The following is a 16404-nucleotide window of genomic DNA, read 5'->3' as shown; positions in this document are numbered from 1 at the left end:
ATCTCAAAAGTTTACAAATACTTTAAAAATACTGTATAAAAAAAGTTAAAAAAAAGGAGGGAGAAAAAAGAATGAACAGAGTATTTAAAAAATCTTTGACTTCATTTCCTATATATTTTGTGCAAATAGTGAGATTCCACCTGAAATGGAAGCCCCAAGAGATGGTGGAAAGTTTGTCCCGGTCATGCAGCGAGACAACATAATGAAATGGGAAGACCTTGTGTGAGGAGCCAGGAGATCTGAATGTGAGTACTAGATCCTTACTTAGAGCAGTGTGACCTTGGGCAACCCACAAACTCAGGAAGCCTCAATTTCCTGTTAGTATAATGAAGATAATAATTCCTGCTGACTTTCTCTAAAGATCATTGTGAAGCTCGAAGATAACACATGTGGAAGCATTTTGTAAATTACGAGGACCTCAACGCCAGTCTAGACCCTGCTTCCAAACACGTGCTCTGGACTCCACAGAACTGGTTGTCTCTACCACACCTCGGTAAGATGCAGTGACTTGTGGTTACTCCATGTGAAGCAGCGTCTCCACTAGACACACGGGTGGCCCCCAGGACTCCAGACTCCATGTACCAAATGAGAAACTGGTGATCTGGTCCCACTGCACAGTACAGCTCCTCTGCGAGAATCCTAAACAGGTGGCCCTACCAGCCAGTAGCCAGATGCAGGGCGGTGATCCCTAACACTCCTTCACTCTTACTGTCTATATCCTATGGGTCACTAAATCCTGCCAGTTCACCTTCTAAACACTTCTTAAATCTACTCACGCCACTTCCGCCACCTAGACCGAACTGGCATCATCTCCTACCTGGAGCAAGCCCTTCCTTCCTGCCTCGGGTCTTCATGCATCCCCCTCCTTCTGGAATGCTCCATCTAATTCTTGAAGTCCTGCCTCCTTCTTCAGGCTCGCACCTATATTCTGCCTCCTTAAGAAAGCCTCTAGGGTCCCTAGGCTAGGTCAGGTCCTCTTCGATGATTTCCTTGTATCCTATACCTCTCCTTTATAGTGTCAATTATAATAATTCTCAATTAATATGGAATTATTGGCATAATGTCTGACTTCCCACTTGTCTGGAGTTCCATGAGAGCAGGACTATATTCCCAGCACCCAGAGTCCTGCTGGGCTTATGAGAAGTATCCAAGAATAGTTATTGAACAAATACATACAAGGATTTTTAATAATCAGTAACAGCAAAATAGAGTCACCAACATTCACTAAAGACTGAAAAATGTTTGTATATTTGCAAAGCATCCTGACCATCAGAATGGCTTTTGGTACTGTAAACAGCACTTAGGATCCTCACCATCCCAAAAGCTGTTGGTGACCTGGACAGACCCTCATGCGTCTCCGTGCCTCGGTCTTCCCTTTTGCAGAATGGAGCAAGCAATCAGAAGAGTAAGCTGTCCCCGAGGTTACTGGGAAATGATAACGCTGATAACACCGTTAACCCTAACACGGTGATGGGCTGGGGGCTAAGCCCACGTGTCACCGCGCTCTGGGAGGGGCTGAGTTCAGGGGTGACGGCTGGTAGGACTGCACTACAGCATATGTTCACTCACTGCACAGCTAATTAGCAAGTTAATGATCCTACTTGATGTGGTAAAACGCTCTAAAGCAGGTCTTACAGCTGGCCTCAAATGCCATTTAAGTATATTAGGAAATTGGTGTTTCCAGTGAAAACTCTTCACTGGGCATAAGACAGTTGGTGTTTTGCTTTAAAAATTAGAAATGATTGAATCAACAGTTAGAATATTTACCTACATGCTCCACAACTGGGATTTCATTATCTGGCTGGAAGCCCTCGGTCAGCAAAGCTGAAGGCCTCTATGCCTGAATTACTGAAGGCAAACCAGGCCTTCATCCAATCTTTGAGGAGGGCTCAAGTGAGCTTTTGTGGTTCTCAGTGTCATTAGAAACCCCAGCACTTGATGAGTCCTGGGATCTGTTCTCTTAATAGATTGAGCTGAAAAATCCTTATTTGTGAGTGCCAGTTGGCCCTTTGGGTAGGGAGGACTTTTAGAAAGAAAAGAAGGAGAAAGAAGGCTACAGTACAAACCAGGGTTTCTGGGACATTTCAGCTGGGAAGCGTGGCACCCAGCATACAGTAGGGAATCAACGATGGGTGACTAAATGAATCAGAGAATGGAGGGGCGCTTGGTATCACTGACCGTCAGAAGGGAAATTAGAGGTAATCTAGGCTGCTTCCGGCATTCGGTCTGGGATGATTCTTCATTTTGCAGGACTGCCCCAGGCTCTCTGCAGGGCACATAGCACCACGGGGCCCTGACCACGAAAAAAAATGCTCCTACACACTTACAAGTGCCCCTCGGGGGCAGTATCTCCCCAGTTTAGAGTCACAGAGCCCTTTATTTAAAAACTGAGGATTCAGAAGTTTCAAGAGGTGAAGTGATGTGCTCCCCGTCACTCAAACTGTTGCTATCAGCCACAGTCCTGTCCTGATTTTTTTTTTTTTTTTTTGCGGTACGCGGGCCTCTCACTGTTGTGGCCTCTCCCGTTGCGGAGCACAGGCTCCGGACGCGCAGGCTCAGCGGCCATGGCTCACGGGCCCAGCTGCTCCGCGGCATGCGGTATCCTCCCGCTCCAGGGCACGAACCCGTGTCCCCTGCATTGGCAGGCGGACTCTCAACCACTGCGCCACCAGGGAAGCCCCCTGATTTTTTAAAAATCATATTTTAATGAAGGTCAGTAACAGGAATTGCTACAGGTGAAGGTCTCACCACGATTTTTGTAATTAGAGACAAAAAAGCTCAAAAAACAAAAAACATTTGGGAGTTGCTGTTAGTAAACAGGCTATTATTTTTTAGCGATTTTTGGCCCCAGCTTTTCCCCTGCGGTCATATAGTATAAAACATACTGACAAAATGATTTTCCAATAATTTTCTGGTAGCTTAACCCCTTAGCAAAGAGGTTGTTAGAGTAATAAAAGAGAGCAGCATTATAATAGATGCCCACGACTGGGGCTGTGAAAACAGAAAATGAACCGAAAAACCTTCGGGTTCTGTCATTAACTTTTAAGATATATTTACCTTTCTTTGCATACACTTCTATATCCAAAAGGAAATTATAAAATATCAATATCCAAAAACTAAACAAATGAATATTATTTCATAATCATCTTATACTCTGAAAAATCTCCAAGAACATGAAGAACATCAGTAAGTAAAGTTCATTACCTCTTAGATTTACCTGGCAGCATTCCCCTCTAAAGATATAAGCTAATTTTAGCCTTCTATATCATTCATCCTTAAGTAACACCTGCCAGCGAGGTCTACGACCCCAGGTTATCTGATGTGATTGATGGAGGTGCTGAGGCACACCGTGCTCAGAGACTGCAGGCAAAGCCTCTGAAGTCATCATGATAACACCAGGATAATGACCTGAACTTGGTAGTTTTAAATATTTCCTCAGGATAGATTCTTGGCCTGAAATTACAGAGTTAAACTCTTGAGGCATATTGCCATCTTTTCCAGGAAGTTAGTGGCTATTTACTGGTCCACCATTAGCGGGCAAATATGAACTAAGATGAGAGAATTGCTTTGCAAATTAAAAATAGGTATTTCAGGTAAGGAATCTTCCAAGACAGTGGAGGAGTAAGATGTGGAGATCAACCTCCTCCCCATAAATACATCAGAAATACATGTGCCACATATATACAATGGAATATTACTCAACCATAAAAAGAAACGAAATTGAGCTATTTGTAATGAGGTGGATAGACCTAGAGTCTGTCATACAGAGTGAAGTAAGTCAGAAAGAGAAAGACAAATACCGTCTGCTAACACATATAGATGGAACTTAAGAAAAATAAAAATGTCATGAAGAACCTAGGGGTAAGACAGGAATAAAGACACAGACCTACTAGAGAATGGACTTGAGGATATGGGGAGGGGGAAGGGTAAGCTGTGACAAAGTGAGAGAGAGGCATGGACATATATACACTACCAAATGTAAGGTAGATAGCTAGTGGGAAGCAGCCGCATAGCACAGGGAGATAAGCTCCCGTGCTTTCTGACCGCCTGGAGGGGTGGGATAAGGAGGGTGGGAGGGAGGGAGATGCAAGAGGGAAGAGATATGGGAACATATGTATATGCATAACTGATTCACTTTGTTATAAAGCAGAAACTAACACACCATTGTAAAGCAATTATACTCCAATAAAGATGTTAAAAAAAAAAATCTACATTTGGAACAACTCCTACAGAACACCTACTGAACGCTGGCAAAAGACCTCAGACTTCCCAAAAGGCAAGAAACTCCCCACGTACCTGGGTAGGGCAAAAGAAAAAAGAAAAAACACAGACAAAAGAATAGGGACAGGACCTGCACCAGCGGGAGGGAGCTGTGAAGGAGGAAAGGTTTCCACACACTAGGAAGCCCCTTCACTGGCGGAGACAGGCGGGGGGGTGGCAGGGAGCAAGCTTCAGAGCCACGGAGGACAGCGCAGCAACAGGGGTGCGGAGGGCAAAGCAGAGAGATTCCCGCACAGAGGATCGGTGTCGACCAGCACTCACCAGCCTGAGAGGCTTGTCTGCTCACCCGCCGGGGCGGGCGGGTCTGGGAGCTGAGGCTTGGGCTTCGGAGGTCGGATCCCAGGGAGAGGACTGGGGTTGGCTGCGTGAACACAGCCTGAAGGGGACTAGTGCATCACAGCTAGCCGGGAGGGAGTCCGGGAAAAAGTCTTGAACTGCCTAAGAGGCAAGAGACCATTGTTTTGGGGTGCATGAGGGGAGGGAATTCAGAGCACTGCCTAAATGAGCTCCAGAGATGGGCGTGAGTCATGGCTATCAGTGCGGACACCAGAAACGGGCATGAGACGCTAAGGCTGCTGCTGCAGCCACCAAGAAGCCTGTGTGCAAGCACAGGACATTGTCCACACCTCCCCTCCCAGGAGGCTGTGCAGCCCGCCACTGACAGGATCCTGTGATCCAGGAACAACTTCCCTGGGAGAACACATGGAGCGCCTCAGGCTGTTGCATGTCATGCTGGCCTCTGCAACCGCAGGCTCGCCCCGCATTCCGTACCCCTCCCTCCCACTGGGCTGAGTGACGCAGAGCCCCCTAATCAGCCGCTGCTTTAACTCCGTCCTGTCTGGGCGAAGAACAGACGCCAGAGGGCGACCTACATGCAGAGGCGGGGCCAAATCCAAAGCTGAACCCCGGGAGCTGTGTGAACACAGAAGAGAAAGGGAAATCTCTCCCAGCAGCCTCAGAAGCAGCGGATTAAAGCTCCACAATGAACTTGATGTACCCTGCATCTGAGGAATACCTGAAGAGACAATGAATCATCCCAAAATTGAGGAAGTAGATTTTGGGGGCAATTGTAGACTTGTGGTTGTCTGTGACTGACTAGTTTCTGATTTATATGTTTATCTTAGTTTAGTTTTCAGCGCTTGTTATCATTGGTGGATTGGTTTATTGGTTTGATTGCTCTCTTCTTTTCTTTTATTAGTTTTTTGAAAAATAATATATTAAATTAAAAAAATTTAATAACTTTATTTATTTTTCATTCTTTCTTTTCTCCCTTTTCTTCTGAGCTGTGTGGCTGACAGGGTCCTGGTGCTCCGGCTGGGTGTCAGGCCTGTGCCTCTGAGGTGGGAGAGCCAAGTTCAGGGCATTGGACCACCAGAGACCTCTTGGCCCCACATAATATCAACTGGCGGGAGCTCTCCCAGAGACCTCCGTCTCAACACTAAGACCCAACTCCACTAAATGACCAGCAAGCTCCAGTGCTGGACACCCCATGACAAACAGCTAGCAAGACAGGAAAACAAACCCACCCTTTAGCAGAGAGGCTGCCTAAAATCATACTAAGTTCACAGAGACCCCAAAACACACCACCAGACATGGTCCTGCACACCAGAAAGAAAACATCCGGCTCCATCCACCAGAACACAGGCACCGTCCCCTCCACCAGGAAGCCTACAAAACCCATTGAACCAACCTTACCCACTGGGGGCAGACACCAAAAACAATGGGAACTACAGCCTGCGAAAAGGAGACCCCAAACACAGTAAGGTAAGCAAAATGAGAAGACAGAGAAATACCCAGCAGATGAAGGAGCAAGGTAAAAATCCACCAGACCAAACAAATGAAGAGGAAATAGGCAGTCCACCTGAAAAAGAATTCAGAGTAATGATAGTAAAGATGATCCAAAACCTTGGAAATAGAATGGAGAAAATATAAGTAACATTTAACAAGGACCTAGAAGAACTAAACAGCAAACCAACAATGATGAACAACACAATAAATGAAATTAAAAATTCTCTAGAGCAGAATAATGAAAAAAGAATGAAAACAATTGAACACAGTCTCAGAGACTTCTGGGACAACATTAAACGCACCAACATTCAAATTATAGGGGTCCCAGAAGACGAATAGAAAAAGAAAGGGTCTGAGAAAATATTTGAAGAGATTACAGTCGAAAACTTCCCTAATATGGGAAAGGAAATAGTCAATCAAGTCCACGAAGCACAGAAAGTACCAAACAGGATAAATCCAAGGAGAAACAGGCCAAGACACATATTAATCAAACTATCAAAAATAAAATACAAAGAAAAAATATTAAAAGCAGCAAGAGAAAAACAACAAATAACACACAAGGGAATCCCCATAAGGTTAACAGCTGATCTTTCAGCAGAAACTCTGGAAGGCAGTACAGAGTGGCAGAACATATTTAAAGTGATGAAAGGGGAAAATCTACAACCAAGATTACTCTAGTCAGCAAGGATCTCATTCAGATTTAATGCAGAAATTAAAACCTTTACTGACAAGCAAAAGCTAAGAGAATTCAGCTCCACCAAACCAGCTTTACAACAAATGCTAAAGGAACTTCTCTAGGCAGGAAACACAAGAGAAGGAAAAGACCTACAATAACATACCCAAATCAATTAAGAAAATGATAATAGGAACATACATAATGATAATTACCTTAAATGTAAATGGATTAAATGCTCCAACCAAAAGACATAGACTGGCTGAATGGATACAAAAACAAGATCCGTATATATGCTGTCTACAAGACACCCACTTCAGATCTAGGGACACCTACAGACTGAAAGTGAGGGGATGGAAAAAGATATTCCATGCAAATGGAAATCAAAAGAAAGTTGGGAGTAGCAATTCTCGTATCAGACAAGATAGACTTTAAGATAAAGAGTATTGCAAGAGAAAAAGAAGAACACTATAATGATCAAGGGTTCAATCCAAGAAGAAGATATAACAATTGTAAATATTTATGCACCCAGCATAGGAGCACCTCAATACATAAGGCAAATGCTAACAGCCATAAAAGGGAAAATCAACAGTAACATAATAATAGTAGGGGACTTTAACACCCCACTTTCACCAATGAACAGAGCAACCACAATGCAAATAAATAAGGAAACACAAGCTTTAAATGACACATTAAACAAGATAGACTTAACTGATATTTATAGGACATTCCATCCAAAAACAACAGAATACACATTCTTCTCAAGTGCTCATGGAACACTCTCCAGGAAGGATCATATGTTGGGTTACATAATCAAGCCTTGGTAAATTTAAGAAAATTGAAATCGTATCAGGTATCTTTTCTGACCACAATGCTATGAGACTAGATATCAATTACAGGAAAAGAAACTGTAAAAAATACTAACACATGGAGGCTAAACACTACATTACGAACTAATCAAGAGATCACTGAAGAAATCAAAGAGGAAATCAAAAAATACCTAGAAACTAATGACAACGAAAACATGATGGCCCAAAACCTATGGGATGCAGCAAAAGCAGTACTAAGAGGGAAGTTTATAGCAATACAATCCTACCTCAAGAAACAAGAAAATTCTCAAATAAACAACCTAACCTTAAACCTAAAGCAATGAGAGAAAGAAGAACCAAAACCCCCAAAATTAGCAGAAGGAAAGAAATCATAAAGATCCGATCAGAAATAAATGAAAAAGAAGAAGGAAATGATAGCAAAGATCAATAAAACTAAAAGCTGGTTCTTTGAGAAGATAAGCAAAATTGATCAACCGCTAGCCAGACTCATCAAGAAAAAAAGGGAGAAAACTCGAAACAACAGAATTAGAAATGAAAAAGGAGAAGTAACAACTGACACTCAGAAATACAAAGGATCATGAGAGAATATTACAAGCAACTATATGCCAATAAAATGGACACTCTGGAAGAAATGGAAAAATTCTTAGAAAAGCAAAACCTTCCGAGACTGAATAAGGAAAATAGAAAATATAAACAGACTAATCATAAGCACTGAAATTGAAACTGTGATTAAAAATCTTCCAAAAAACAAAAGCCCAGGACCAGACGGATTCACAGATGAATTCTATCAAACATTAGAGAAGAGCTAACACCCATCCTTCTCAAACTCTTCCAAAATATAGCAGAGGGAGGAACATTCCCAAGCTCATTCTACGAGGCCACCAACACCTTGATACCAAAACCAGACAAAGATGTCACAAAAAAAGAAAACTACAGGCCAATATCACTGATGAACATAGATGCAAAAATCCTCAACAAAATACTAGCAAACAGAATCCAACAGCACATTAAAAGGATCACACACCATAATCAAGTGGGGTTTATCCCAGGAATGCAAGGATTCTTCAATATACACAAATCAATCAATGTGATACACCATATTAACAAATTGAAGGAGAAAAACCATATGATCAACTCAATAGCTGCAGAAAATCTTTCAAGAGAATTCAACACCCATTTATGATAAAAACCCTCCAGAAAGTAGGCATAGAGGGAACTTACCTCAACATAATAAAGGCCATATATGACAAACCCACAGCCAACATCATTCTCAATGGTGAAAAACTGAAACCATTTCCACTAAGATCAGGAAAAGATAAGGTTGCCCACTCTCACCACTATTATTCAATATAGTTTTGGAAGTTTTAGCCACAGCAATCAGAGAAGAAAAAGAAATAAAAGGAATCCAAATCACAAAAGGAGAAGTAAAACTGTCACTGTTTGCAGATGACATGATACTATACATAGAGAATCCTAAAGATGCTATCAGAAACTACTAGAGCTAATCAGTGAATTTGGTAAAGTAGCAGGATACAAAATTAATGCACAGAAATCTCTGGCATTCCTATACACTAATGATGAAAAATCTGAAAGGGAAATTAAGGAAACACTCCCATTTACCACTGCAGCAAAAAGAATAAAATACCTAGGAATAAACCTGCCTACGGAGACAAAAGACCTGTATACAGAAAACTATAAGCCACTGATGAAAGAAATTAAAGATGATACAAACAGATGGAGAGATATACCATATTCTTGGATTGGAAGACTCAACATTGTGAAAATGATTATACTGCCCAAAGCAATCTACAGATTCAACGCATTCCCTATCAAACTACCACTAACATTTTTCACAGAACTAGAACTAAAAATTTCACAATTTTTATGGAAACACAAAAGATCCCGAAACGTTTCCAGTACTCCAGAAGGCTCCCTCATGTCACCCACTACACAATATCCCCCTGCTCCCCCCAAAAAAAGATCCCGAATAGCCAAAGCAATCTTGAGAAAGAAAATGGAGCTGGAGGAATCAGGCTCCCTGACTTCAGACTATACTACAAAGCTATGGTAATCAAGGCAGTATGGTACTGGCACAAAAACAGAAATACAGATCAATGGAATAGGATAGAAAGCCCAGAGACAAACCCACACACATATGGTCACCTTATCTTTGATAAAGGAGGCAAGAATATACAATGGAGAAAAGACAGCCTCTTCAATAAGTGGTACTGTGAAAACTGGACAGCTACATGAAAAAGAATGAAATCAGAACACTCCCTAATACCATACACAAAAATAAATTCAATATGAATTAAAGACCTAAATGTAAGGCCAGACATTATAAAACTCTTAGGGAAACATAGGCAGAACACTCTATGACATCAATCACAGCAAGATCCTTTTTGACCCACCCCATAGAGAAATAGAAATAAAAACAAAAATAAACAAATGTGACCTAATGAAACAAAGCTTTTGCACAGCAAAGGCAACCATAAACAAGACCAAAAGACAACCCTCAGAATGGGAGAAAATATTTGCAAATGAAGCAACTGAGAAAGGATTAATCTCCAGAATTTACAAACAGCTCATGCAGCTCAATATCAGAAAAACAAACAACCCAATCCAAAAATGGGCAGAAGACGTAAACAGACATTTCTCCAAAGAAGATATATTGTTTGCCAACAAATACATGAATGAATGCTCAACATCACTAATCATTAGAGAAATGCAAATCAAAACTACAATGAGGTATAACCTCACACTGGTCAGAATGGCCATCATCAAAAAATCTACGAACAATAAATGCTGGAGAGGATGTGGAGAAAAGGGAACCCTCTTGCACCGTTGGTGGGAATGTAAATTGATACAGCCACTATGGAGAACAGTATGGAAGTTCCTTAAAAAACTAAAAATTGAATTACCATATGACCCAGCAGTCCCACTCCTGGGCATATACCATGAGAAAACCATAATTCAAAAAGAGTCATGTACCACCATGTTCATTGCAGCACTATTTACAATAGCCAGGAATGGAAGCAACCTAAGTGTCCATCGACAGATGAATGGATAAAGAAGATATGGCACATATATACAATGAAATATTACTCAGCCATTAAAAGAAACGAAATTGAGTTATTTGTAGTGAGGTGGAGGTACTTGGTGTCTGTCATACACAGTGAAGTAAGTCAGAAAGAGAAAAACAAATACCGTAAGCAAGCGCATATATATGCAATCTAAAAAAAAAGGAAAAAAAGGTTCTGAAGAACCTAGGGGTAGGACAGGAATAAAGACGCAGATGTAGAGAATGGACTTGAGGACATGCGGAGGGGGAAGTGTAAGCTGGGATGAAGTGAGAGAGTGGCATGGACATATATACACTACCAAATGTAAAATAGATAGCTAGTGGGAAGCAGCTGCATAGCACAGGGAGATCAGCTCAGTGCTTTGTGACCACCTAGAGGGGTGGGATTGGGAGTGTGGGAGGGAGGGAGACACAAGAGGGAGGGGATACGGGGATATATGTATATGTATAGCTGATTCACTTTGTTATACAGCAGCAATTAACACAACAATGTAAAGCACTTATACTCCAATAGAGATGTTAAAAAAATTAAAATTAAAAGAAATAAAAATAACAATAGGTATTTCAGGAAATGTCCATGGTATTCCCATTTTGTACTTATAGACTTAAAAACCCAACATGTCTTGTCCTTTATCTTCAAATTATGACCCTTAAATACCTTCAGAAAAGCTGTAAATAGCATTATGTTTTCACTCTGATAAAATGACTAGATTTAGAGGCTGTCCTTTGGGTCTAAATTGCTACATGTACTGTTTTCTTCTTTAATGTTGGATGCTTGTGGTTACGTCTCCTCTCCTCTGGATTCTATCTGGCAGAAAATAATAGCTTGAGCCATTTGGAATGGCCATTTTTGTAGGTCAATTATGACAATTTCAATGTTGACAATTTCACATAGTTCACCTAACAGACCCAGGGAACCAAATGGAGATCCGACCCCCACTGTATTAACTTCAGACTTGGATTCCAGAAGCAGTGTTGCCTCCTATCTAGACTTGGATTCCAGAAGCAGTGTTGCCTCCTAACTCCCACTCCAATTTTAACTTAGCCTAAACTTTCTTAGGCAGATATACTGGGGTAAATGGTCCTCAAACCTTGGATCCTGTCTCAGGGATCCTTCCAGCAAGGAACAGTTCTTACCAGTCCATAAAGCAGAGAGAAATGAAACACTCTGAAGACATCTTGTTTCCTCCTTTTCGTTTACTTTTAAGGCGTAACAACCCCAATGAGTGGTAAAGTCCCCTACTGGATACTTAATTAGATATTTCCCCTTTGGGTTGGAGCAAGAAGGAATGGAGAGAGAGGAAGAGTTTTCTCCCACTCTCCCAGTGTCAGAAGGGAATGGATGTCTCCCCTGGCCTGGGTGGTATCATGGGGAGAACAGAAAAGTCCCTTGACATTCCTTCCCTACCATAACTGGTTTGGATGACACGTATCTTCACGTGAAGGTTCATTTCTTCATTGAGAATCTACATATCATAGTATTAGGCATAAATATCTCCGGAAGGAGAAAATCAGAATTTATAAAAATAAAATGTTAATAATGGTTATCTTTGAACGGGTTCGCTGAGTCTTCACAACCCCACTCCCCAAATTCTCTGTGGTTTCCAAATTTCCTCTCTTGAGCATATACTGCTTTCAAAATATATAAAACAACACCTGTTATGAGAGTGTAAAAAAATCTACAAGAGTCAGATCAGTCTTTCTCTAGGGAAGCGAACAGTTTGTAAAAAAAAAAGTAAAACACAACAAAAAACCTGCTACCCAACTGCTTCCATTCCAGGAGAGCATAATGAGGAGGTGACCTCATCCCTCTTTCTAATTCTCTGCCCAAAAGAGACTCCTCCGCCAGCCTTCAGCTCCTCATTAACGCTCCCCTCCGGCTATTCACAGGGCTCCGCTCCCCTCACGCAGCCCAGCTGTCAGAGGCTAAACCTGAGGCAACTGGTAGGTGATTCCAGGAAAGAGAACATTTCCCCCTCCATCCTTCCTCTGCTTCTAATTGGCAATTCTCCCGTGTTTCTAAAAGTGATATATATTATAAATTCATCTCCCGTGAGTAAAACTGAATCGTTAACAGGGAAGGATCTTAAAAAAGACAAACTTCACTAACACAGAGACAACAAAAGTCCTCTTTTAGCTGACAGTCCATATAATTTAGGAAAGGTACCTTCACATGCAATCATGAACCATTTAATTGAGTGGCCTCGACAAGCAGCCATCCCAGAGGCATTTGAAAACCCAACCAGGAGTATAACTTCAGGAGCAGTGTCTTTCACTTGGAACAGACTTTTCTGGTAGACACCCTGACCCCCTCCACCCCTCCAGATTTTTTCTTCTCAGGGCTATTGTATTCATAACACCTAGACCCCCACTAACCCCATATCTTAGGACTTAATGTTTAGGTTTTACTTTCTTAAAATGTTCATATTGGATGAAGCCATGTTTCCATCATGTTGCCCAGGAGATCCGAACTACTAAAATGTGTCATTATGATGACTATATGACAGCCATTTTCCAGAAAATGTCCTATTTTCAGAATTTAGAAAAAGATTTTCACCAGACTATCTTTCTTGTTTCTACTGATAAGGATTTAAATGTGTGAATTTTATATGTTCCCTTGTGCCAGTTCATCAGAACTTCCTAGTTGTTAAAGTATCTTCTCTTACTTTTTTGGCTTCAACTCTTAAAGACAGAAAGAAAGAAACAAAGACACTACCATGCACTAAAAATCTGGGACAAGCACCTAGAAATCTAGGTGACCACCGGAAGATACAGGTAATTAGGAAGACACACACTCTCTAGCTCTGCTGCAGGGAAATCTCCTTTGGGTGAGAGCAGAGCTGTCCCAGGGGACAAATTCCTACTGGGTGAGCATCAGCGGAGCTCTAGTCACATTTAAAAACAAGCTCTGATTGTCAGCAAACTAGATTCAAAACGTAGAAAGCAAGGAATTAACATTTACTGAGTGTCTACCATACACCAGGTGCAATGCCTAGTTCTTATTTTTCCCATTTTACAGATGAGTGCTAAAGATAACAGGGAATTTACTTGAAGTCACATAGTAGAGTCAGAGCCAGGATGTGGTCCCAGGCCTGCCATCCTCCTCACATAAGGTGAGCTTAAGCAGTCAAGGTCCAGGTGCAGTAGAAAGTGTAAGAATCCAGTTATAATAACAGTGGTCTAGGCGGGGTCAGCCTTAACTCAATCTAGCGGGATCGTGCACTCTCTTTTACATCGAGAGCACTCTTAGAGAGAGGCAGACTCTGAGAGAGTTGAAAAAATAATTACTGGTTGTCTGCATTTTTCATATGAAAGAAGGTGAAAGGTATAAAAAAAGTGTGTGAGAATTACAATTGTTTCTTTTTAGTGATGGGTCTCTGATACTGTGTAGCTATCTTGAATGCTTTTGGAGAAGTACTTGCCTTAAGTCATCCCAAGCACTACAAACTTGTGTTTCTTATTTATGGAATTCATGAACATAATAAGAACATTAACAATAACATTAAAGGAAGTACATGTTTCAAAGCACATATTGAAGGAAATGAACATTCTCTGAATAAATATTAATTTTACATTAATTTTGCATTACTCGTGATTCCTCCCAACATTAAAACTGCAAGGAGAAACAATTTCAAAAGCTAGAGGAAAACATCATGTACCTTTTGGGGTCTATCTCTAGGTCTAATTCAACTATCCAGGTTTTATTAAAAAAGGTGAAGTCGGATTTTCATCACCTTATACTCGTCGTTTATTTCTTCAGTCAGCAGATGTTTACTGAATGCCTACTGCACGCTCAGCATTGCTACAGGTGCTGAGCATGACCCAAACACTCTACATCTAGGTTCAAGTGGACAGTTGTCAATGAACACACATCTTTCCTCCAGTTCACAGCCAGTGTCTTCTCCTAAGGACTTGCCTGGCACTGAAGGAGATTCTGCCCTCTGTTCTTTGGGACCCTCTCCTCCTGCTCCCCGAGGGACCTTGCTCCAGCAGCCATCCTGTGTCCCTCCCGGATCTTTGCCCCTCCCTCTTTGCTGGCTGTTTTCCTTCATCATGTAGACACGCCCTGATCTCACCCTTGATGCCCAATTGCTCTGTAGCTATTTATCTTTCCCTCTTCACAGCCAGGCTTCCTGAAAAATGCATCTACAGTCTGCTTCTCGTATCTTGGCCCCATTCACCCCTCAAGCTGCATTGATACTGACAGCTCCCTTTGCCATGATGACCAAAGTTACATTGCACGGCCACTTTTGACTAAAGCTTTCTGCAGCATTTGGCATGATTAACCACTGTGTCCTTACATTCCCTTTCTTGTCTGTCTCTTTTTCCTCATACCTCTCTGGCACTCCCTTCTGTCTTTTCATGGACTCATTTTGTTCTTTCTGTCCCTCACAGTTGGTGTGTTTGAGGTTCAGTCCTTAGCTCTCCCATTTCCACACTCGACATATGCACCCTTTGGTTCTCACCCAACTCTTACTTCCTTTCCTGCCAAACTTCTTGGGAAGAGTTGCATTCAGCCCCGCTCTCCATCTCTTCAACATCTGTTCACCCCTCAACTCAGTGTAATCTGGGTTCTGTTCTCCAAACACCATCAAAATCGCTCAAAAACACATTCCACTTCTGAACTGAGCAGAGCCACTGCAGTCCTTTCCTTAGCACAGCATCTGACATTCTCTCCTCCCATTGGCTCTTTCCTGCCAGGCCTGCCTCTGCCCCGCATTTCATCTCTCATGCCTCCTTCACAGACTCCTTTCTGGGTTCCTGGTCTGAGGGCCCCTAGATCTACTCTCATCTCCCAAATGCTGCGCTCTCAGGACTCTGCCACAGTGTCTCTTCTCAACTCTCCTCATTTACTCTGGAAGATTTCACCTACTGTTCTGGCTTGAAAAGTCATCTCTGTACTGGTGACTCCCAAATCTGCATCTCCAATCTGGATTCAGCTCTACACTCCAGAGCCACGCAGATCAGCCCCTTCTGATCTGGCGTGGAGGTACCAAAAATGTCTACAGTTCAGCGTGGATCAGCCATGCCCGCAGTTGTGCTCCCTCATGAAATTCTTCCCTCAGTGAATGGGAGCACTAGTAACTTAGTTGCTCATGTCTGAACCCTGCATGTCTGGCATCTAGGGGTCACTCCTTCTCTCTTGAAACAATTTCTTCACTTGCTTCCAGATTCTCCTCTTACCACATTGGCCCCTTCTCAGCCTACTTTCCTCCATTTATACTCTCCACTGGTGATTTCATTTGACCATGACTTTCAGCACCTTCTATAGGAAATGACTTCAGATTCATAATTCTAATCCCACCACTCTCCTGAACCAGAGACATATACCCAGCCGCCTTGACTGAGCTCTGCCTGGATGGCTCACAGGAAGCTCAGACCTACACAGCCAAACAGAACTCTTGATTTTCTGCTTCACATCTGCTCTTCTCCAGTTCTCCTCATCTCACCACATGACACAATCCAGCGGCTAAGGCCAATAACTAAGGAATCATTCTCGACTCTTCTTTTTCTCTCAAACTTCCTCAACCACCCCCATTCAAACACTCAGAAAATCCTGTTGGTTTTATCCTATAAATGTACCCAACCACCCCTAAACACCTCCACAGTTGGCACTTGGCTTCAAGTCCCCATCACCCTTTTTTTTCTTTTGGCCACACCACGTGACATGTGGGATCTTAGTTCCCCATCCAGGGATTGAACCCATGCCTCCTGCAGTGGAAGCTCGGAGTCCTAACCACTGGACCACC

General features: G+C 42.2%; 1 protein-coding gene across 1 annotated transcript in view; it reads right to left on the bottom strand.

The window, feature by feature from the left end:
- The window catches only part of SLC35F1 (solute carrier family 35 member F1), a 421767-nt gene that overhangs the window by 49207 nt on the left and 356156 nt on the right, over positions 1–16404 (bottom strand). The window lies entirely within an intron of this gene.

The sequence above is a fragment of the Tursiops truncatus genome, chromosome 12 (genome assembly GCF_011762595.2).
Source record: "Tursiops truncatus isolate mTurTru1 chromosome 12, mTurTru1.mat.Y, whole genome shotgun sequence".
Classification (NCBI taxonomy): domain Eukaryota; kingdom Metazoa; phylum Chordata; class Mammalia; order Artiodactyla; family Delphinidae; genus Tursiops; species Tursiops truncatus.
The sequence above is the reverse complement of the archived record's forward strand: the minus strand, read 5'-3'. Positions and strand labels throughout refer to the sequence as shown.